This window comes from Neofelis nebulosa, chromosome 3, assembly GCF_028018385.1.
Source record: "Neofelis nebulosa isolate mNeoNeb1 chromosome 3, mNeoNeb1.pri, whole genome shotgun sequence".
NCBI lineage: Eukaryota > Metazoa > Chordata > Mammalia > Carnivora > Felidae > Neofelis > Neofelis nebulosa.
The window spans coordinates 95,845,149-95,867,468 of NC_080784.1; the positions used below are offsets into that span (position 1 = coordinate 95,845,149).

The 22,320-nt window shown below is 35.6% G+C and overlaps 2 long non-coding RNA genes across 4 annotated transcripts in view; one reads left to right on the forward strand and one right to left on the reverse strand.

The window, feature by feature from the left end:
- LOC131507074 (uncharacterized) overlaps positions 1-11,269 on the reverse strand; it is a 131,131-nt gene extending 119,862 nt beyond the window's left edge. Inside the window, exons 1-2 of one of the 2 annotated variants that reach the window (XR_009259306.1) lie at positions 11,041-11,269; positions 5,443-5,508 (exon numbers count right to left, since the gene is read on the reverse strand). This is a non-coding gene — a long non-coding RNA (uncharacterized LOC131507074). The remainder of the gene's footprint in view (positions 1-5,442; positions 5,509-11,040) is intronic. The other variant, XR_009259305.1, reaches the window with a different exon arrangement.
- Positions 11,270-11,324: 55 nt separating this feature from the next.
- LOC131507075 (uncharacterized) overlaps positions 11,325-22,320 on the forward strand; it is a 192,984-nt gene continuing 181,988 nt past the window's right edge. For both annotated transcript variants that reach the window (XR_009259307.1, XR_009259308.1), the window contains exons 1-2: positions 11,325-11,456; positions 15,421-15,536. This is a non-coding gene — a long non-coding RNA (uncharacterized LOC131507075). The remainder of the gene's footprint in view (positions 11,457-15,420; positions 15,537-22,320) is intronic.

Below are 22,320 nucleotides of genomic sequence, written 5' to 3' on the forward strand. Positions count from 1 at the left end.
TAGTAAATATTAAGGTTGGATGAATTTAGCAATTTCCAAAACTAAAGAATGGAAAGGGCTTTTATAAAGTTTTAAATCTACCTGTGACAAATTTAGGAAGGTAAAAAAAATGGGGCTTTATTTTTATAAAGTTAAATATATAAGTTTAAGAAGTTTTCTGATAGTAAAATTCTATCTTCCATATTATATTGAGGTTTATAAAATTTAAGATTAGGTTTGGCTGCAAATAACCAACGTGTTAAATTTGCAATATTTATTAGATATGTAAGTGGAGCTCTCAATAGGCAAATAAACATAGGTTTTGTCATAAGTCATATGCTTCTAAAAATCACTCCATGTTCTATTTAGGTTTTTTTTTTTTCCAACCTATACTCTAAAATGGACCCATCCTCACTGGTTCTTAGATTCCTAAAATTTGTCTAGATGATTCACAAATAGAAGGAAAAGTTATTAAGTAATACAGGAACACTATATACTATTTTTTAATGATCGGTGAACCTAGTATGGTTTTCATGTTGGTGTATATAGAATATTTGTTGGTTGGCAGACTTTTCAGAAATAGACGATTTATTCAATTCTAATTAGAGGACACTGACATTAGCCTAGCTCCCTGAGATCCTAAACACAGTCTGAATCCTTCCCCTACTTTCAAGGACACTCTAAAACCCTACACAAATTCCACAAGTGTTAATAAATAGGCTTTTGACAATTTTATTCCCTTCATTCTACTTAGTGTCTATCCTGAGTAAAATAGAAGAGGGAAAATATTCTAAAGAGTGAAAATCCTTTAGAGTGTAAACAAACTGGCACCAAAGGTCTGCCCTAAGGCATGAGGAATTAATGTTCTCTCCTTTTATGCTCTTAAACACAATAGCTAGATCTATTGCTACTTAAAACTACTCCTTGTGTGAGAATTACTATCTCTCTTCACTTTTTACCTCATATAACCAACCATTCATTAAACAATTATATACTCTATACTTATTATGTATTAGGCAATACCCTAAACATGAATGAAGAACAATATAGGTTTTCAAGGACCCTGAAGGCTACTGTGAGAAACAGACATTTCAAAAACTAAGACCTACTGAATATAGCCTTTAGCCACTAGAATTCAGTACTATGGAAATGCTCAGGAAGAATGGTTACTGGATGCACATATTGTGCACATTCTCAGATTCCCTCTATCAACTGCCTCTGCCTTGTTCTTCCTTACTACTTACTTGAAACAAATCACCCTTCCACCTTTAGATTTGGATGAAATGTCCTACTGCAGGGTATGCAATTTGGTTTTTTGTCCAACCTCTGAGATGGAAGATGATGCAATCTGGAGTGTTAGCTACCTGTGTCCTACTTTCACTAACACAAAAGAAAGAGTATACAGGGGCTGATTATACATCCCTCGACCTTTTTCTCATCTGTGGCATACAGCTAGGTATATATTCTCCTTACAAACTTTCCCGGATAAGCTCACATGTTAAGCAAACATGCTGAGCTGCTGGGGACCAGCCTCCTGTTCCTTTCTGCAGTTCATACCAAGCAGGCAGGTAAGGTTATAGCACCATGTTGCTGTATTTCCTTGCCTTTTTTCTCTTCATCTCTACCACCCTCACACTGCATTTCTCAAACAAACTATTAACACTTGAAACTGTGTCTCTGGCTCTGTTTCTGGAACACCTAGGACAATACACATGGTTAATTTTGCTTAAGGACAATCATGGTTTTATGATGTAAGAAGCTAACCTGTAGCTTGCCTAAAAGCTACATTAAAAAAAAGTGTTACAATATTGGCATCATTTTTAATCCAAAGAAGAATCTCATTCTTATAAAATCAAAGTAAGCCACATTCAAACAGCATATCTAGTAGGGCTCAATTATGGAACAAATCCCATTGAGGGCAGTATCTCTGCATATAGCTATAAGGTTGTATTTTGCAGTCTCCCAATTTAAAAATTAAGTACAAGTACCGTATAAAATCCAGCCTCAATCATATTTTCTCAATAAGCCATTAGCCCTGATTTGGAGCTGTATCTTCTCAGATATATTTTATGAAATGCACTTGATATGGGTTATTCACAGCCCTATCTACAGGTTCACCTTTTATCTATCTGTATTGTTATATGAAAAATTAAACTTAAAATCACTGTGAAAAATAATTCCAAAGGGAAAAAAAGTCTTGTAATCTCATCATGTCATTAAAATTTGATCTAATATATTTATAAGATAGTCAAATGAAATGGAAATAACTTGTTATTGAAGAATGTAGCCACATACTTTAGTAAGAAGAATGAAAGAAAGAGATCCTCTCATCAAAATGTGGTTTTAGAATTCTCCATAAAAGGATTCCTAACTCTAATGCTTACCAATACATAAACAGTTTATCATAGAATGTCCACCATATAACAAATACTTAATGGATGAATAAATAAAATTTGACAGATCAGTCTATAGTCCACTACATAATGCAATATTTTTACAAAAAAGAACTAGTTTTGTGGCATACCTATCTTACCAATTTAAAAAATTGCAAAAGTCTTTGTTGAAGTTTCTAATAGTGTCAAATGACAAAACTAAAACAACTGAGTAACAAGTTCAAAGGAAAACAATCCATGAATAAAGGGAGTAGAGTGCCTCACAAGCAGTGAAACACTCTTCCTGAAGGATTCTGGGAAAGAGCGAGTTTTATAGAATGTGAGAAGAGACAGTGCAGAAACAGGGCATGATTGGCTAGAAGGTCAAGGATTTCCTTACAAGGCTAGCAGGTCCTATTTTCTAGGGTAAGCTACCTAAAGTTGAATTAGAGGAATTGGACAGATTGGTTGGTTTGTATTAGGTTTCCTTGACAGGTGTTACCACAAAGTGCAAGCTGACAGGCTTAGATGTGTGATGTGGGCCAGGCCACAAGAGTGGTCTCCATTTTTTTGGATCCTGATATATGAATCCACCTTACCAGCAATAAGTAGCCTTCTTTCTACTGTTTCTGGCATTATAGACAAGTAGACAAACCTTTATAATTAAAAGACAATCCTGGAAAAATCACACCAGACATAACACTTCATATATTGTGTAGCTTGGCACGAAGTAAGATAAATATGCACTACACCCCATGCCTTAATTAGGTCAGCATACTTTGTTCCTCCAAGTTTAAGGCTATCTATAATTTCAGTTACATCAGTTCATCCAGAATAGACCAGACTGTGAAAGACTGACTTTCATTAGTCAACTTAGAGAAAACTATTAATCTTGTTAGGGCATACAGCTTTCTAGTAACTGAAACAGTTTCCACTCCTTTTCTTAGTAACAGGCTTTCTGGAAGGTGATGGAGAAATTAGAAGTTTATGTGACGTTTATGGAGCTAACTTATTGTGGTCATTTATCTGAAACAATGAATATTCAAGAAGTAATTTCTGGATTATTCCAATTTTTAACTTTATTCTTTCTTAGGCTAGAATATTCTTACTTGCTGCCAGCTGGGAAAGTTGAGAAAATATTAAATAAAATATCTCTGAGATTTTAGCAGGATTTCTAATAAAGAAGAATGATTGAATTACAAATGCATGGGGAGCAGTCTCTGCCAGTGGGTGGTATTTGTATTTTAAGAGACAACATTTCATGGATCATAGGTTCAAGCAAATACCCATTGTGCTAGACATTAACCACCACTTAGCAATAGTGATAGAGAAGTAGGAAACATCTGGTTGTGGATAATGAGCCAGAGCTTCTCAGCACCCTTGGATGCTAATAGCATTGGGCAAAGGTCATGGTAGAAAGCCATCTGGCTCCCTGTGTAAAGATATTTAGAGATCTTTCCTATCACTGCAAATCACCAGCATATTTATAAGACGCAGGTAAGAAAATCTACTGAGTAGTATATATTTAACCACCAATTTTAAGTATCTGCTATTACTATGTTTCATTACCACTGTTGCTACTAAATATTAGATTAGTATTACAAACTATTGAAACCTGAACTGTGTCATGGTAATATAAAAATTCACAAAACTATATTATGAATACAAGAAAAATCACTGCTCACAGATTTGTGTTATGTAGGCAGAGGAGCTATTTGTAAAATTGTAATTTAGAAGAGAATTACTTTCAGTAAATATTATTTTCCCTTTCTGATTTTTCCTTAATTTTTACCTGCATCATATTTCTATCAAAAATTACTTAGTGGAAAACATATGCTATCATCCATATAACTGTAAATATTCATCTTCTTAACAAAAGAAAATGTATGTAGCATCTACTACATATGAGATGGTATACCTGGAATTGAGAACTCAGCAAAATTAATGCTCTTAAGAACTGATGGGTTAGCTGTAGAAAAAGATTACAGAAATGTTTATAAAAGACTGTTTTGTAATGTAGTATAATGTATGCTTTCATAGAAACATGCACTGGCCTTTATGGGAGAATGGTCATGGAAACTTTCATCAAAAAAATGTTACCCAGGATCGGTCTCACGTAATGAGTAGGCATTGACAAATATTCTTTGCTTGATCAAATTTTAGTCAGGCTCTTGAACCTTCTCCTAGGCCCATCTGTACACTTTCTTGTAAAATACAGTTTTAGAAAGCATCCTGAGAAGTCAGCTAAGCAAGAATACCCCTACCCTTGAAACAAATCATGCTTGTAATTAAAATTTCTCACTCCCCAGCCTTAGCATCTCATCACCCCTGGTCTTCCTTCAGTAGGAATTCTGTTAGGTAACTTTAGTAGACTCAGAAGGTACTATTCACAGAAAGTACTAAAAAAGTAATATAAGTGGCATTGTAAAAATGATTAATATACAACCGGAGGAATTTAAAATTAAGCTGTATTTAAATATAACTTGGGAAAACTAAAATGATATGGGTTCACTTCTTGATAATTTGAGGAATTTGAAAAATTAGATTAAAATGTGTATTTTTAAACTTAATACTAAACATTCCCATTAAACAAATACATTAAACAAATACCATCTGTGCCACATCAGAAAGTAAAGCCAAAGTAAAAGTGGTCTTTATAAGTAAATAGTAGATAGATGAAAAAAAAAGGATAAAATAACAGAAATTACAAACTAAGGTAATAATAATTTATCTCAAAGTGATAAAATATAACCTTAATGTGTAAGAAACTGAATTCTCAGGAAAAGATAACAAACTAAAAGTTAGAGTAAAACATATCCCCATCTAAAATGCATATATATGTATACGTGTGTGTGTGTATATATATATGTATATGTATATGTATGTATATGTATATGTATACATATATATGTGTATATACAAATATATAATCAACACATGAAACATAAAAGCAACCCTAAAGTTAAGAAAGAAGTCAGAGAAAATATGACATGCACGTGGGTTGAAATTCATTCACATACCAACTAGAGGAGCAGAAAAATATAGCTTCATCATTTTTTACATAATTTTTACAGAACCATTTACTACTTACTCCATAACCATGAGCCCTCCAACATTTCCCACTTTCTTCATTGTTAAGCAATCTCTGGGTCTAAACCTGGGAAATGGGTTATGAATGAAAGAACATTATATCATTTCTAAGGAGAAGCATGTAAAACTCATAATGTAACACCCCTTCCCTTCAACTCTTTCTTCTTCTGTTGTGTAATTCAAGATCATCATGGATCACATATAATGAAGCTTGAGCTTCTGTCAATTTGGGTTCTTGATCAACTGTGTGAGGCATAGCTTCATTAATCTGTGATAGACACAAGGCATTAGCAAGATGTAAATTTCTGTTGTATTAAACCACTGATTTTTGTGGGTACCTTGTTTCGTATACAATAAAATCTAGTTTCTCCACAAAGGGCAGGATGATAAATATTTTAGATTTTGTGGGCTATTCAGTCTCTTTCCCAAATACTCAACCCTTCCTTTTTAGCACAAAAGCAGCTATATACAGTACATGAACAAATGAGTAGAGCTGCATTTCAATAAAACTTTATTTACATAAACAAGCAGTGGGCCAGATATGACCCCAGGAAAAAGTTTGCTGACATCTGATCTGGACTACATAGATAATAAAGTAAAATGATCTTAATCATGAAATCTTACTTGCCAAATAGCAGAAATATAAGTTTTGGTTTTATATAGTTCAAAGTTTAAAGTCCTCTATTTTGGGGGTGCCTGAGTGCCCAGTCCATTGAGCTTCCACCTTCAGATCAGGTCATGATCTCACAGTTCGTGAGTTTGAGTCCCGCATTGGGCCCTGGGCTGACAATTCAGAGCCTGGAGCCTACTTTGGATTCTGTGTCTCCCTCTCTCTCTGCCCCTCCCCCACTGGCACTCTGTCTCTCAAAAATAAATGTTATTTTTTTTTTCAGTGCTCTATCTTGATAGAAAACAAACAACCTCTCTTATTCATTTCATCTTAGTCTTTCAGTCTTTCTCAAAAACACTGTCTGGTTGAATGAGGGTGGGGAAGTAGGTTAAATTATCTTGCACCGTCAATTGGTTGTGTTCTCTGTACTTCTTGATGCTGGGCAGTGTGCTGGCAGTTGATGCCACAGCTGGTATTTAATAACCTAATTATTTTCTAGATTAAACAGGACCTTGACACACACACACACACACACACACACACACACATATGAATTTAGTTCCTAAAAGAAGCATGTAAAATATGATGTCATGCACAAGGGCAGTTGCATAAAATAAACAAATGAATAATTGTTCACCCTAAAGTATCACTAGTACAGCAAAGAAAATAAAAGAAAATAAACTATTGGTACTACATCAAAAGAAAGTTTCTGTACGGTGAAGGAAACAATCAATAAAACTAAAAGGCAACTATTGAATGGGAAAAGATATTTGCAAATGGCATATCCAATAAAGGATTAGTATTCAAAATATATAAAGAAGGGACACAATTTAACACCCCCCCAAAAAAAAATCCAACTTAAAATGGGCAGAAGAGACATGAACAGACATTTCTCCAAAGAAGACACAGAGATGGCCAAAAGACACATGGAAAGATATTCAACATCACTCACTGTGAGAAGTAAGTGAGATGATTCATTTTCAGAAATACCAAATAAAAGCTGTGCTGTCTAGTTAATAGGTTTACAACCTATTGGAAATATGTACAAAACCTGCTCCCCCCAACAATGGAGCCCCAGGCCCTTAGACACTTCACTTCATGGTTCTTCTTCCCCTCTCCATTTCCCAGCTTATTTTTCACTGGCTTTGCAATGAGCACGCACTAAAGAATTGAAGTCTCCGCATCACCTCAAGGAATGTACTTTTTGCCTTACATGGGCATAGGCAACTTCCAGGTAAGGCTGTAACCTCTGTATACTTAGCCAATGAGCAATCAGGGGAGTGACTTGCATGCTAGGAGATAAAATGCCTGCTGTAACTGCCCCAAGTGTGCCTGTCCATCAGACACCCACTTTTGCAAGAACATTGATTAAAGCCTCACTTCACTGTGCTCCAAGCCTCCACATCCCTCCTTTGATTGGGCCAGTGGGTTAATTTCTCACACTCATCATCAGGGAAATGAGAATCAAAACTACAATGAGATACCATTTCAGAATGGCTAAAATAAAAAACACAAGAAACAAGTATTGGTGAGGACATGGAGAAAAAGGAACTGTCATGGACTATTGGCAGGAATACAAGCTAGTGTAGCCACTGTGAGAAACAGTACTGACATTCTTCAAAATATCCTTGGTTTCAGAATTTTTGCTTGTTAATATCCTATTAACCTTTTATATGACCAAAATTTATGCTAAAGTCTTAACAATGGACACCAAAACCTTCTGTATACAATTCTGTCTTCTCCAATATAGTTTAATGATCACTACCATTTGTGACTACTTAAAATAATGAAAATTAAAGTTAGTTCTTCAGTTGTACTGACAACATTTTAAGTGTTCAGTAGACATGTGACTAGTGGCTAATATACTGGATGGTGAAGATACAGAATATTTATATGAATGTGGAAAGTTCTACTATATAGCACTGCTATAGACAAAACTTAATAGAATTGTCTACCATAAAGTAGATAATTCCTTGGTAAAGAGACCTTCTATTGCCTAGAAATAAATCTCTTGTTTTAAGAGATGAAAGGTCATGAGGGGAAATGATTTAATCAAATAAATTCACCATTTTATATATGCAAATTTTTTATGCAAACAATGTTATTCCTGACGCAAAACAGAAGATGCAACAAATTTTTACCTAAATCATAATATTCCTTATACATGCAGTGAAAAGTTGTGTAGTGAGAGAAAAATTGAATAGATAAAATTCTTTAAAATATACATTAAATATATCCTCTCCAATTTGAAGAGAAGGGATGTAACAGAGGCAGATAGGCAACCTGGTGGGTAGTGTTAGTGAGCCAACACAAAAACTATAGAGTCTCAAAGAAGAAAGATCCCTTCTGATGGAACAGATGCAATAAACTGTTACTGACCAGTAAGAACAACTTCCAATATTCGACTTTTTTTTTCCCCTTGGTTTCCTGAAGGAAGCACTGGAAATGAGAGAATAAACCTGAAATTATAGCACAGAGCTAATTCTCTACAACAACAAACAGGAAATAAAGGAAGACAAAAGAAATGTGAAACAATGCAGGAATCACTTGAGGGAGAGAAGTTCCCAAGGAAAGACATTTGGAAAGTGCTACATGCCCCCAAACATTAATAATGACATATCCAAGGGACTCCTGGGTGGCTCAGTCGGTTAAGTGTCCGACTTCAGATCAGGTCATGATCTCCCAGCTCTGCAAATTCCAGCTCTGCATCAGACTCTGTGCTGACAGCTCAGAGCTTGGAGCCTGTTTTGGATTCTGTGTCTCCTCTCTCTCTCTGCCCCTCCCCTGCTCACACTCTCTCTCCCTCTTTCTCTCTCTCTCTCTTTCAAAAATAAAGAAACATTAAAAAAAAGTGACATATCTGAAACCTATATATTGTGTGCTTGTTTTATTAATTAATTAATTAATTAATTTCACAGGCCTGGAGAACAACTGAAACACTTTCTAGGTAGTAGTACTTTAAATCTGTAAATAAATAGCCACAAATGCTGATGAACCTTTATCAGCATAAAAGATGGAAACTCAAAGACAGCTGCCATGTAAAGGAGATACATATTCAATGTGTGGAGTTGTATGGGAATGTTAGTAAAATTAAACAAAAAATGAGCAGAAAATAAATTGTTGAAGCTGAGCTGTTGCTCTCTTCCCACTGTAACAGTGACTTCAGCTCAAGTCATGATCTTAAGGTTCATGAGTTAGAGCCCCACATTGGGTTCTGCGCTGACAGAGTGAAGCCTGCTTGGAATTCTCTTTCTCCTCGTTCTCTGCCCCTCCTCAATTCATGCTCTCTTGCTCTCAAAAATAAATGAACTTTAAAAAATAAAATAAAAATAACTTTTGTAAAACACAAAGTCCAGTATTTGGCATACAACAGACAAATAAATGTTAGTTTTCATGCTTCATTCCAAAACCTTTATTCCTACTGAGTTTCTTCCTTTCTTCCTACTTTCTCCCTCAGAACTTAGTCACACTTCTACTCTTAAAAGAAATCTTGATGCCTCAATCTCTTTTTGCCTTCCTGATAGATTTCATGAAGGGAACCCTGTCTTTTAAGCCTCCTACATCCTTATGCTTTACCCACTTAAATCCAAACTCAAGCTCTGCCGTCCCTAGACTATGCCATACCACTGAAAATTCAGCTCTTATTAGTACATAGGTGAGTGCGCATAAGGACAATACTGATGTAAATTATTTTGATCCCATGTAAAATAGCATTTACTGATAAATGTCCATATGTTGCTCCGGTAAAGATTTACAAAATTACTTCCCCATTTAAATATAATTAAAGTAAATGCATCTGCCTTTCTTCTTCTTTTTTTTTTTTTTTTTTTTTTAAATTTTTTTTTTCCAACGTTTTTTTATTTATTTTTGGGACAGAGAGAGACAGAGCATGAACGGGGGAGGGGCAGAGAGAGAGGGAGACACAGAATCCGAAACAGGCTCCAGGCTCTGAGCCATCAGCCCAGAGCCTGACGCGGGGCTCGAACTCACGGACCACGAGATCGTGACCTGGCTGAAGTCGGACGCTTAACCGACTGCGCCACCCAGGCGCCCCTGCCTTTCTTCTATTTGCCAAGACAAAACATGAGGCTTAAAGAAATTTCATGCTTGAAAGACACATTATTTCTTAAATATTTGCTAAGATTTTTTTTTTCCATAATTGACATTTCTGGGCAGCTATGTTGTCTTATGAAGCAATACCATTTGTTGTAAGCTATAATACATACTCCTTTGGCTATAATCATAAAACTTTTCAAACAATGAGAATCAGTTAAAGATGAACTTCTCAAGGATGTTCTTCATCATTTCAAAAAGGAACTCTATGACACATAAAAGTTCACAGCAATTTTTTTATGTCTTCAGAGTAAAAAGCTCTTTAAATGTGAGCCATCACTCTATTTTTTTATTTATTTTTAACGTTTATTTATTTTTGAGACAGAGAGAGACAGAGCATGAACAGGGGAGGGTCAGAGAGAGGGAGACACAGAATCTGAAACAGGCTCCAGGCTCTGAGCTGTCAGCACAGAGCCTGACGCGGGGCTCGAACTCACGGACCGCGAGATCATGACCTGAGCCGAAGTCGGCCGCTTAACCGACTGAGCCACCCAGGCGCCCCCATCACTCTACTTTTTAACATCTAGATTAGCTGCACAATTTTCACTTGACTGAAAATATAATTTTGCTTTTTAAAACTGTTGTATATATATACATATGTAAAGTGTGTTAAATTACTGATTTCCCCGAAAATCTTCCTTCATTTGTCTGACATAAAAAAGATTAAAATCAACTGCCTAGGCAGTTATTTTAGATTATTTTAAATTGCAAAATTAGAATATAAAAGTATTTGTGTAACGGAAATATTCATCTTAAGCTTCAGTTATGTAACATGCATTCATAATGAAGACACGTTCATGAAATAGTTTGTAACCAAGTGTAAAAGGAATAATGAAATCTGGAGAATTGAATTAGGGAGGGGGAGTGGGAACCTACCTGTTGATTGGAAGAGAAAACTTAAACGTGAGCAATAAAAATAGATCATCTTAAGTTCAAATCTGACCAAGCAGCACTATATTTTTCTCGTACTTGGAGTTCGTCAAAAGCAAGGAAAGCTTTTGGCCAGCGCGAGAGAGACGCCGTCGGCATGGGCGGACCAAGGCGGGAAGAGACGGGAGCAGCCAAGCGGGCGGGAGGTGGAAGCGGCCGCGACGGCGACGGCGACGGCGGCGGCGGCGGCGGCGGCAGACCACATCCGCGCATGCGCTCAGCTCCTGCAGCCGCGGCGGGGCTCCTTTCTTCATGGCTCCTCTGCTCCCTCCCGCCCAGAGTCTGCAGCCACCGCCTCCAGGCGCGTCCTTTCCACCCACCGTGCCCCCTCTCAGCGGCAGGTGAAGGGGGAGAACAGTAAGGTGGGCATTTCAAAATAAATATAACATAAATTTCACATTAGCTTTAAGAATACACTTGGCATGTTTGGGGAAAATTTGATTCCATTGATCTGCAGGACCACAAAGAGGATGGGACATTGACAGAATTTAAGAAGCATGTTAGACTAAACTGATATTAAAGACTGATCTAGATGCTCTCAGGCATACAAATTGGAACAGGAAAGATCAAAAGTCAGACTATTCAAAGAGCCTTTTCAGCAACCCAGGCAAGGAGTAATGAGTTGATAAGCAACACAATGACATTGAGAATTGGGAAAAATTGATTGAGAGACGTTCTGAAAAAATAGTAAGCTAAGTGTCTTGGTTGGCTACTTGTAGAAAGGACCAGGGAAAATTCAACTTTATTTGGCAATGTCTAGCTTTAGGATATATAATGGTATATAAATGGGGACATGAGATAGAGCTATTCCTTTTGAGAGAAAGGTGTTTATCTTGTTTAATACACAATGAATTTGAAATGATATGGGGGCATTTTCAAGAAAGTGTCCAATAAGTAGAATGTGAAGAAGAAACTCCAGACCACACGTCTGTTCGTGTTGAAGTGTACTATGGAAGGAAATGGTGGTTGAAGAGAAAATGAAAATTTAATGGAGAATATAAAGTAATTAGCCATTTTCCCACAGGAAGCAGAGAGGACTTAATCACATACATTGGCAGTTAGCCCTGAAAAACCAAAAGACAATGCCATTTGTAGATTTATACTTATAGGAAACTGCCAAACTGTCTTACAGAGTGGATGTATCATTTTACATTCCTGCCAGCAGTGAATTCCTATTGCTACATATCCTTGTCTGCATTTGGTGTTGTCAGTGTTTTGGATTTTGCTCACTCTAATAGGTGTGTATCTCATGGTTTTTCTAAACTTCATTTCCCTGGTGCTTTATAATGTGGATCATCTTTCCATACTTTTATTTGCCATCTATATACCATTTTTGGTGATGGGTCTGTTCAGGTCTTATTTTTTAACCTACTTGTTTGTTTTCATACTGTTGTGTTTTAAGAGTTCTTTGTGTTACTTTGAACAATAGTCCTTCATCATATATGCTTGTTGTAAATGTTTTCTCTCAGTGTGGCTCGTCTTCCATTCCCCTAATAGTGTCTTCCCACAGAGAAGAAGTTTTTAATTTTAATAAAGTCAAGCTTATCAACTTTTTTATTTTGTGAGTCATACTTTTAGTTATATATAAAAAGTTGTTGCCAAGCTCTAGATTTTCTTTTATGTTGTCTGCTAAGAATTTTTATAGTTTTGCATTTTACATTAATGTCTAGGATTCATTTTAAGTTAATTTTCATTTTAATTTTTTTTGTGTTTTGTTTTTTTGTTTTTTGCATGTGGATATCCAGTTGTTCATAACTATTTGTTGAAGACTATCCTTTCTTCATTATATTGGCTTTGCTGCTATGCCAAAGGAGTGGGTCTTTTTCTGGGCTCTTCTGCATTGATCTCTTTGTTCTTTTGCCAGTACCGCACTGCCTTGATTACTGTAGCTTTATAGTAAATTCTAAAGTCAAGCAGTATCAGTCTCAGACTTTTTTTTTTTATTTTTTTAACGTTTATTTATTTTTGAGACATAGAGAGACAGAGCATGAACGGGGGAGGGGCAGAGAGAGAGGGAGACACAGAATCGGAAGCAGGCTCCAGGCTCTGAGCCATCAGCCCAGAGCCCGATGCGGGGCTCAAACTCACGGACCCGTGAGATCGTGACCTGAGCTGAAGTAGGACGCTTAACCGACTGAGCCACCCAGGCGCCCCTCAGTCTCAGACTTTATTCTACTTCAGTACTGTGTTTGCTATTCTGCAACTTTTGTGTTTCCATATAAACTTCACATCAGTTTGTTGACATACACAAAATTATCTGCTGAGATTTTGACTGGACTTGTACTAAATCTATAGATGTTACACATTTTTAATTCCCGTACCCAGTTTAATTGATTTCATATCTTAATTTTGGGATTTATTTATTTGGATTTATTCATCATAAGGGCAGAAAAACCATTATAAAGTTTTCCATCATTCAGTTGACATCAAGTTAGCTAACGAGTTTGCATAGATAAGACACCATTTGTCAGGGAATTTATTTCTTTTATCATCATTTAAAAGTTACTTTTTCTTGTAGGACTGGTACTTAATTATATCTCTCTCTGATTTTACATTTTTGGGATGTATTTATAATATAGCTGTGTTGGCTTGAATAATAGCCTTTCAACAATATTTACGTCCTAATCCCCAAACCTGTGAATAAGTTACATACATTGCCAAAGGACTTGCAAACATGATTAAGAATTTTGACATAGGGAGATTATCCTATGTTATCTAAGTGAGACCAATGTAATCACAAGTAACCTTATAAGAGGGAGGCAGGATGATCACAGACTTTGAAGGTGACATGATATGGAAACAGAGAGCAGAGGGATAGAGAGAGAGACATAAGAATGAAACAGTGGTCAGAGAGAAGATGCTATCTGTTGGATCTGACAATGGAAGAAGGGGACATGAGCCAGAGGATGCAGGCAGCCTCTAGAAGCTAGAGAAGGCAAGGAAATAGTTTAGATCCTAAAGCTTCCATAGCAATGGGCTTGCATCAGCCTTGATTTTCAGCCTTTGAAACAGATTTCTGACTTCCAGTCTGCAGAAATGTGAGATAATAGATGTGTATTGTTTTTAACCATTAAGTAGTCCACTGTATCTTCTTCAATCTTCTGTTTAAACTGTCCTTACTGGATTATTTGTATCATGTGCTGTTAATAAGTTTTATCATAAATAACTGGAAGCAAAATCCAACCATCTCTCTCCATATGTGTACATGTATGTGTATATATACATACATCTATGTCTGATATGCAATTATGTATATGTACAAATATACATATATACACACCTACATATGTATAGCTACACATATAGCAAAACTAGAAAAAGAAACGTGAAATTTCATTTAGTCAACTATTGTCTTATTTGAATATATTCTGTAACTCAGACTTCCAGTATATCATTTCTCAGTGATCTGAGAAATCTCAGGTATTACTTGAAATTTAATTCTATGTTTTTTGAATTCATTTCAGCTTAGTAAAAAATTTTGAACATAAATCTGTGCTTAATCCAATATTAAGTTCAAGCTAGTGGTTCAATTTATTATTATATGTGCAAAGCATGTTTTAACAAGACTAAAATGAAAAATAGGTTGATATATTTCAGTATGAATTTGAATGGAGAAGTAATTCATTCTCGAATGTCCCTAGATTTTTTTAAACACAGTAAAATAATTTTAATATGGTTTATAAAATGTAATAAAACTTCATTGAAAATAAAATTATTGAAGAAATGGGACTTTATTTGAATTAGTCCATCATAAATAATAGAATCACATTCTCACTAGCATTTAAAACCTTTTGATACATGTGCATATATATATTTATATATATATTATATACATAGTTAAATATATATAATTTACTAAGTTATTATTTTCTTATAATTTCCAAAAATCATATTAAATCTGTTTACTTTAAATTATTAAGAAGTTTGATAGTGATTTTTCCAATAAATTTTCTGTCTGTGTATTATTTTAGGATATAATTTCTCTGAAATTTACTTTAGAAAAAGAGTATTCGATCTGGTAGCTGCAGTAAACTTACACCCAACTGTATACAGCTCTACAACTATGACAAAAATTAAGATTAATTTTTGTCCTTGTATAACTGTTAAATAATTCTTGTACAGTATAAAAGATACGGTGATAGTTGCACTATTGATTCCAAAGTAAAAACTTTTAATGTTTGCTCATTAATTATGCTGTTTGCCAAAGGTTTTTTTTTTTTTTTAAAGGATGTTCCTTTGTTAGAATAAATAGTGCATTGCCAAAATACCCTTTTTTTTGCTGTGAGTACTGGGGCTAATGACTAAATACTGTGATCTTCTGCACAGCATTGTCTTTGACTCAAGGAAGCTGCCTTGCTTAGAGAAATATAAGATATTATACTCCCTTTGGTGACAGACAACTGAATAATACGAAGCTTGAAGCCCAGCCATCTTGTTTCAAGGTAGAAAAATTGGTTTTGCTATTTATATTACAGAAGCTACATGTTAATGACATTAAAATTAACTTTTGCCAAATATCTCATTTTTGCTTAGTCCTTTCCCTAGCCTTTGTTTCTGTCTCCTTTACAGTATTTTCTGGAAGAACAGATTTTCCAAAAAAGCATATATATATGTGTCTCTATCTCAGGGATTCTAGGTCCTTCTCAGGAACCTGACCTAAGACAACGTCTATTTCTTATTTACTATGATTTTGCATTATGAATAGATGGTGGGTGTATGTATTTCCTGTCCTGATCCTTGGTGATAATTACATTGTTTTACTCCTTTTTTATTTTAAAGGAGTTCACAAACATTTTAATTTTTATGTAGGTTTATTTACAGCAAAAGTAGAGGACACTGTTGAAAAGGATCACACAAGCAGACAGGGTATACTGCTATGGAGTATTTTACTCATTTTGAATAACTGAAACAAGTATTTGAGTGTGTTGATTGATTTTTAGATGGTAAAGAACCTTTTATTCCAGGTATTAATCCAATTTGGTCATTGTTTTAGTCCATTTGGGATGACATAACAAAATAGTATAGATTGGGTGGCTTTTAAACAACAGAAATGTATTTTCCAGTTCTGGAAGCTGGTTAGCCCAAGATCAGCTTGTATATTTTATAAATGACGATCTTAGTATTTAATCGATGTTTTTAGTAGGATTTAGTAGTTTCTATATTTTTTAATTTAAATCTATAATTTTTCTGTTTCCTATTTTCCTCACCTATTTTATATTGATCTCTTGTTTTTTGCCTTCTTTTGGATGGCTCTCTTTTTTACTATTCCATTTTTATCCTCATTTCCTTGCTAGTTACACATTTTCTTTTTTTTTTATTCTTTTATTTTTTTTATTTTTTTTTCAATATATGAAATTTATTGTCAAATTGGTTCCCATACAACACCCAGTGCTCATCCCAAAAGGTGCCCTCCTCAATACCCATCACCCACCCCCCATCAACCCTCCCACCCCCCATCAACCCTCAGTTTGTTCTCAGTTTTTAACAGTCTCTTATGCTTAGGCTCTCTCCCACTCTAACCTCTTTTTTTTTTTTTCCTTCCCCTCCCCCATGGGTTTCTGTTATGTTTCTCAGGATCCACATAAGAGTGAAACCATATGGTATCTGTCTTTCTCTGTATGGCTTATTTCACTTAGCATCACACTCTCCAGTTCCATCCATGTTGCTACAAAAGGCCATATTTCATTTTTTTCTCATTGCCACGTAGTATTCCATTGTGTATATAAACCACAATTTCTTTATCCATTCATCAGTTGATGGACATTTAGGCTCTTTCCATAATTTGGCTATTGTTGAGAGTGCTGCTATAAACATTAGGGTACAAGTGCCCCTATGCATCAGTACTCTTGTATCCCTTGGGTAAATTCCTAGCAGTGCTATTGCTGGGTCATAGGGTAGGTCTATTTTTAATTTTCTGAGGAACCTCCACACTGTTTTCCAGAGTGGCTGCACCAATCTGCATTCCCACCAACAGTGCAAGAGGGTTCCCGTTTCTCCACATCCTCTCCAGCATCTATAGTCTCCTGATTTGTTCATTTTGGCCACTCTGACTGGCGTGAGGTGGTATCTGAGTGTGGTTTTGATTTGTATTTCCCTGATAAGGAGCAATGTTGAACATCTTTTCATGTGCCTGTTGGCCATCCGGGTGTCTTCTTTAGAGAAGTGTCTATTCATGTTTTCTGCCCATTTCTTCACTGGGTTATTTGTTTTTCGGGTGTGGAGTTTGGTGGGCTCTTTATAGATTTTGGATACCAGCCCTTTGTCTGATATGTCATTTGCAAATATCTTTTCCCATTCCGTTGGCTGCCTTTTAGTTTTGTTGGTTGTTTCCTTTGCTATTATACATTTTCTTAATTTTTCTTTAATATTACACTGAAGATTGAAATATTTGTCCCACTTATTAAAATCCATAAAATTAGGGCTTTTTAATTCACTTTTAGAATATGCTAGAATTTTAAAACATTTTAAATATATTTTCGCCACTTCTTCCTGCTCAGCATCTCATACTTTTCTACAGAAATTTTAGAATTGGCAATGCCTTAATGTTGTGCTATCTCATACAATAGCCACCATTCACATATGGGTACTAAGCACTTGAAATACAGCTGAAATGGAATGTGCTTTAAGAGTGAAATGCACACATTTCACTTTGAAGACTTTCTGAAGACTTAATACACACAAATATTTTTTCTGGCTTTTCCTGGTGGTTCAATCAGGGATGTTGATCAGAAACATGGAAACCCATTGGTGTCTGAAGCAGATGTTTCTAGACTGGAAATGTTTGAAATGTGTAAATATTTTTAAATAATACTAAATAAGCATGAACCACAAAGTTTAAAGCCACAAGTTTTAAAAATTATTTTTAAAGCTTACATAGGTATGTGCAATTGGTTATAATAAAATTTTTAAATAATAAAAATGTTTGTCTAGGAAAGATTCCAACATACTTCAGACTTACTACAGTCCCTAAATTCAGCTTTATTCTAAATTACAAGGATTGGTACCTAAAAGAAAACTCTTCTGGCAAAGAAGAGCTGATAAAGTTTAGAAAAGCATGTTACACGCACACGATGTTAATGTTTGGTTTTATAGTCCATAAAGATAAACAGTAAAAAAGCATCCCCAAATTTAGGGAATATAAAGCAGCATAAATGGTATTTTACAGGATTAAACTAACCATTAATTTTCCTTTACTAACTCCATTGGAAAATTCTCAACATCTGCCCCACCTTTAACTGAGATGTTTTTGCATATATTATACATTTTGATTGCCTTTGCCCCCACAATATTGGGCTCACTGTCCAACGTGTTGAAACGTTCTTATTATATTATTTCTATAAGATTAAAAAAGTAACATTAGTGTTGATGCCTGAAATGGAAGAAATTCATTTAAACTTTATTTGATATATTCAACTTAATACAGGAGAATTGAAATTAAGGACTGTAAATAGTTGTTTTTCATAAACCCTTTGACAATTGTAACTTCATCTATTAAAAGGCATGTGATAACATTCTGATGTAGTACTCTCAATCATTGCTTCAGCACACACACATATACACACACTCTCTCACACAGAATGGAATATTTGGATATGGAAGTCCAAAGTATGTTTTTAGTTGACTTCAGCTACTTTATTGCTTATTCCTCTATGAAAAATCTCCCTTTTCTTCTATAAAACTTTAGTTCCATTTTTCCTGATAATTGCTACTAGGCTCAGAAAACACACATAAAAATAATTTTGCCTCAATTTTATTTTCATTTATTACAGAGAAAATTAAGGGAATATTAGCATTATTATTTTAATCAAAGAAAAATGATTCCCTTTGTCCTCCAGTGGCTCCGTTGAAAGGTCTTTTTGGTTATTCCAATGTATGAAAAAGGGCATTCATTACTCTGGGTGAAGTACGTAATAAAAATTTTTGATTTTAGTATCTTACAAGGTTGCTTGGCCCTATAAAAGGTAGTCTTCAGAGAAGAGACTGAATCATTCTTGGGTGAATATAGGCTCCAATATTGGAAACTACTGTGGGACTATGGAGCAACAAGTGTGAAATGCCAGCTTGGCCTGGGAGAATGGACTCTCATTCGTGGGCTCGGATTATGGTTACCTTTCAGAATCAGCCACTGTGGTGCATGGTTCTGACTTAGAAAAATGACTAAATATGAGAATATGAAATAAAACAAGTATGTCTTTAACATCCAATACACAGGGAACCGTGACTGTGTGACTGGGCACTCTTGTAAATACTTCTATGTCCTCCAAAGCTCTCCTGTCACTTCTCTGGTTAACTGGAGGGACTTACAACATTGACAATAAAAACATTCACAATGGTTGATTTCTTACAACTCTTCTAGTAATCTAGGGAAAAGAACATGCAACCATTAGTTGTCTCATAAAAGGATTCCCTCACCTGGTCTGTCTGAATATCCAAAGCGTGACTGCTGGAGTAAACCCACACCCACAGACGCACAAGAAAACACATGCATGAAGCAAGATCAACCTGCAGAAACATCGCAGCCCAACCTCTTAATGAGGATGAAAAATTCTCTCTTATATGTAACACAATGTGCAGAAATTACCTGGACACACAACAGAGACAACCCTTGACATTTCTGTTAAAGAGATATTTCCTGGATTCTCATCTCACTTCCAGATTGTGCCTCAGGGAGTAAGTAGCACATGTGAAGCAGAACATAAAAAACTACTACATGAGAATCATGTCTCCATGGATGATCAGCCTTAATCTAAACCAAGATTCACCAGAATCTTAACTTTTGTTTCTTTATTTATTTTTCATTTTTTTTAATGTTTAGTTATTTTTGAGACAGAGAGAGATACAGAGGACGAGCAGCGGAGAGGCAGAGAGAGAGGGAGACACAGAATCCAAAGCGGGCTCCAGGCTCTGAGCTGTCAGCACAGAGCCTGACATGGGGCTTGAGCTTACCAACTACAAGATCATAACCTGAGCTGAAGTCAGACGCTCAACCAACTGAGCTACCCAGGCACCCCTATTTCTTTATTTTTAAGTTAACCTGGAGGCATGATAAAAATCTTACAAAAATATCTTTTTTTATTTATTTTTATTTTTTTTAACGTTTATTTATTTTTGAGACAGAGAGAGACAGAGCATGAACGGGGGAGGGTCAGAGAGAGAGGGAGACACAGAATCTGAAACAGGCTCCAGGCTCTGAGCTGTCAGCACAGAGCCCGACGCAGGGCTCGAACTCACGGACCGTGAGATCATGACCTGAGCCGAAATCGGACGCTTAACCAACCAAGCCACCCAGGCGCCCCTCAAAAATATAATCACTGTGAAATAGGAAATTGAACAGAGGGAGTTTGAGGATTTAAGCTCTTCCAGTCCAACAAAAGTCCCTAGAATTAGAGAGGACAGAGATTTGATCTTCACTTATTTTTTTTTTGTATTCAATAGTGGACAGAGAACCTGTATATTTTTCAAATTATCCAATAGATCCAAACACAAATCTTGGGCCATGGAAGGTTATTTATTTGAAAAACAGCTATTTTGATTTTCATTTACAATCAAAACCCAATTGGAATGATTTAGAAGACACAGTGAGTTAACACTACAGAACAGCAAGCAACACTATCTCTCACATGGAGATAGTGGAAATAACAGACACTATCAAGAAGGTTGAACAGGGCAGAGAGAAGAGCAAATAAAAAAGGAAGAAAATGATGAGGACTCAAAAGCAGATTAATGTCTCTTGTGAGCACAGCCCTGCAGCTGATAACACAACTCTGCTGTGAGGGCTGAAGGAGTGAAGGCTGTGCTTATCACTACTTCCTGTGTACTCATGAGATATTTGGAGACGGCAGACCAACACAGGCACTAATTTATCTTTCCCAGAGGTTTAACTTATCATTTAACAAAAAGACAGGCATGATTTTTTTTTCACAGATTAGGATTTTTTTTTGTATTATGGTATCTACAGATAGCAAAATAAAACTGCATACTTTACGGAACATGTAAAATATAGGCCTTATCCTCATTCCCACTTCATGCAATAGTGGTCAGTCATACAGGAGGAACTGAAAAACAGAGGCAAAAGCAACCATGCCCATATTTTTAAAAAAAATATATGGGGATTACTTAAAATCTACAAATTAACATGGGGGAATCCTGTATCTTTACTGTATAAAAATTATTCATTATTTAAAATTTCTTAAGTTCTATGAAATCTGTAGTTTTATTATTTATACATTGATATATATATATGTGTGTGTGTATATATATATATGTTTAATTAAGATAAAGCTTTACTGTAATAAATGGTTGGGAGGAAAGTCAAAGATTTAAACTTCTGCAGGCCAAGAAAACCACCAGGAGGGGCGCCTGGGTAGCTCAGTCAGATGAGTGTCTGACTCTTGATTTCAGGATCATGATCTCACGGTTCCTGAGTTTGAGCCCCACATCAGGCTCTGCACTGACAGCATGGAGCCTGCTTGGGATTCTCTCTCTCTCTCTCTCTCTCTCTCTCTCTCTCTCTCTCTCACTCTTTTTCTCTGCCCCTCCCCCACTCATGGTCACTCTCTGTCTTGCTCGAAATAAATAAATAAACATTAAAAAAAAAAAAAAAACCACCACGAGTTGGAAAAGAAAGTAAGTATGGAACTTTAGCTGTTAAGACAAAGTGTATTAGAGTTCTTCAGGAAACAGAACTAATAGTGTGCACACACACACATGTATGTACATATATAATCTTAATCTATAAAACTACTCAATATGCTAAGAACTATTATATGTAATACAATTAATTTTATATATTATATATAACATAATAGAAAAATGGCAAAACTTATATAGTACTTCTTGTTTGCCAGAAAGTATTTTACAGGCTATAAATATATATTTTTTAATGTTTGCCCTAGAGTTGCAATACACATTTACAACTAATCTAAGACCACTTTTAAATAACACAATAGTGATTCACAGCAGTGCAGGCCTCTTACCACAGAGTATTTCCAATCCCTTGCCTCCATCCCTTATGTTGCCTACTTTTCCCTTTGGAACCCTTTTCATATCATAGCTATTTTAAATTCCTTGTAATTCCAAAATCTGTGTTATATCTGAATCTGCTACTGATGCTGGCTTTATGTCTTCAAACTGTGTTTTTTTTTCTTTCCTCTTAGCATGCCTTGTACATTTTCATTGAAAACCATATCAGTTTCATATCAGTTACATATCAGTTAATAGGAACTG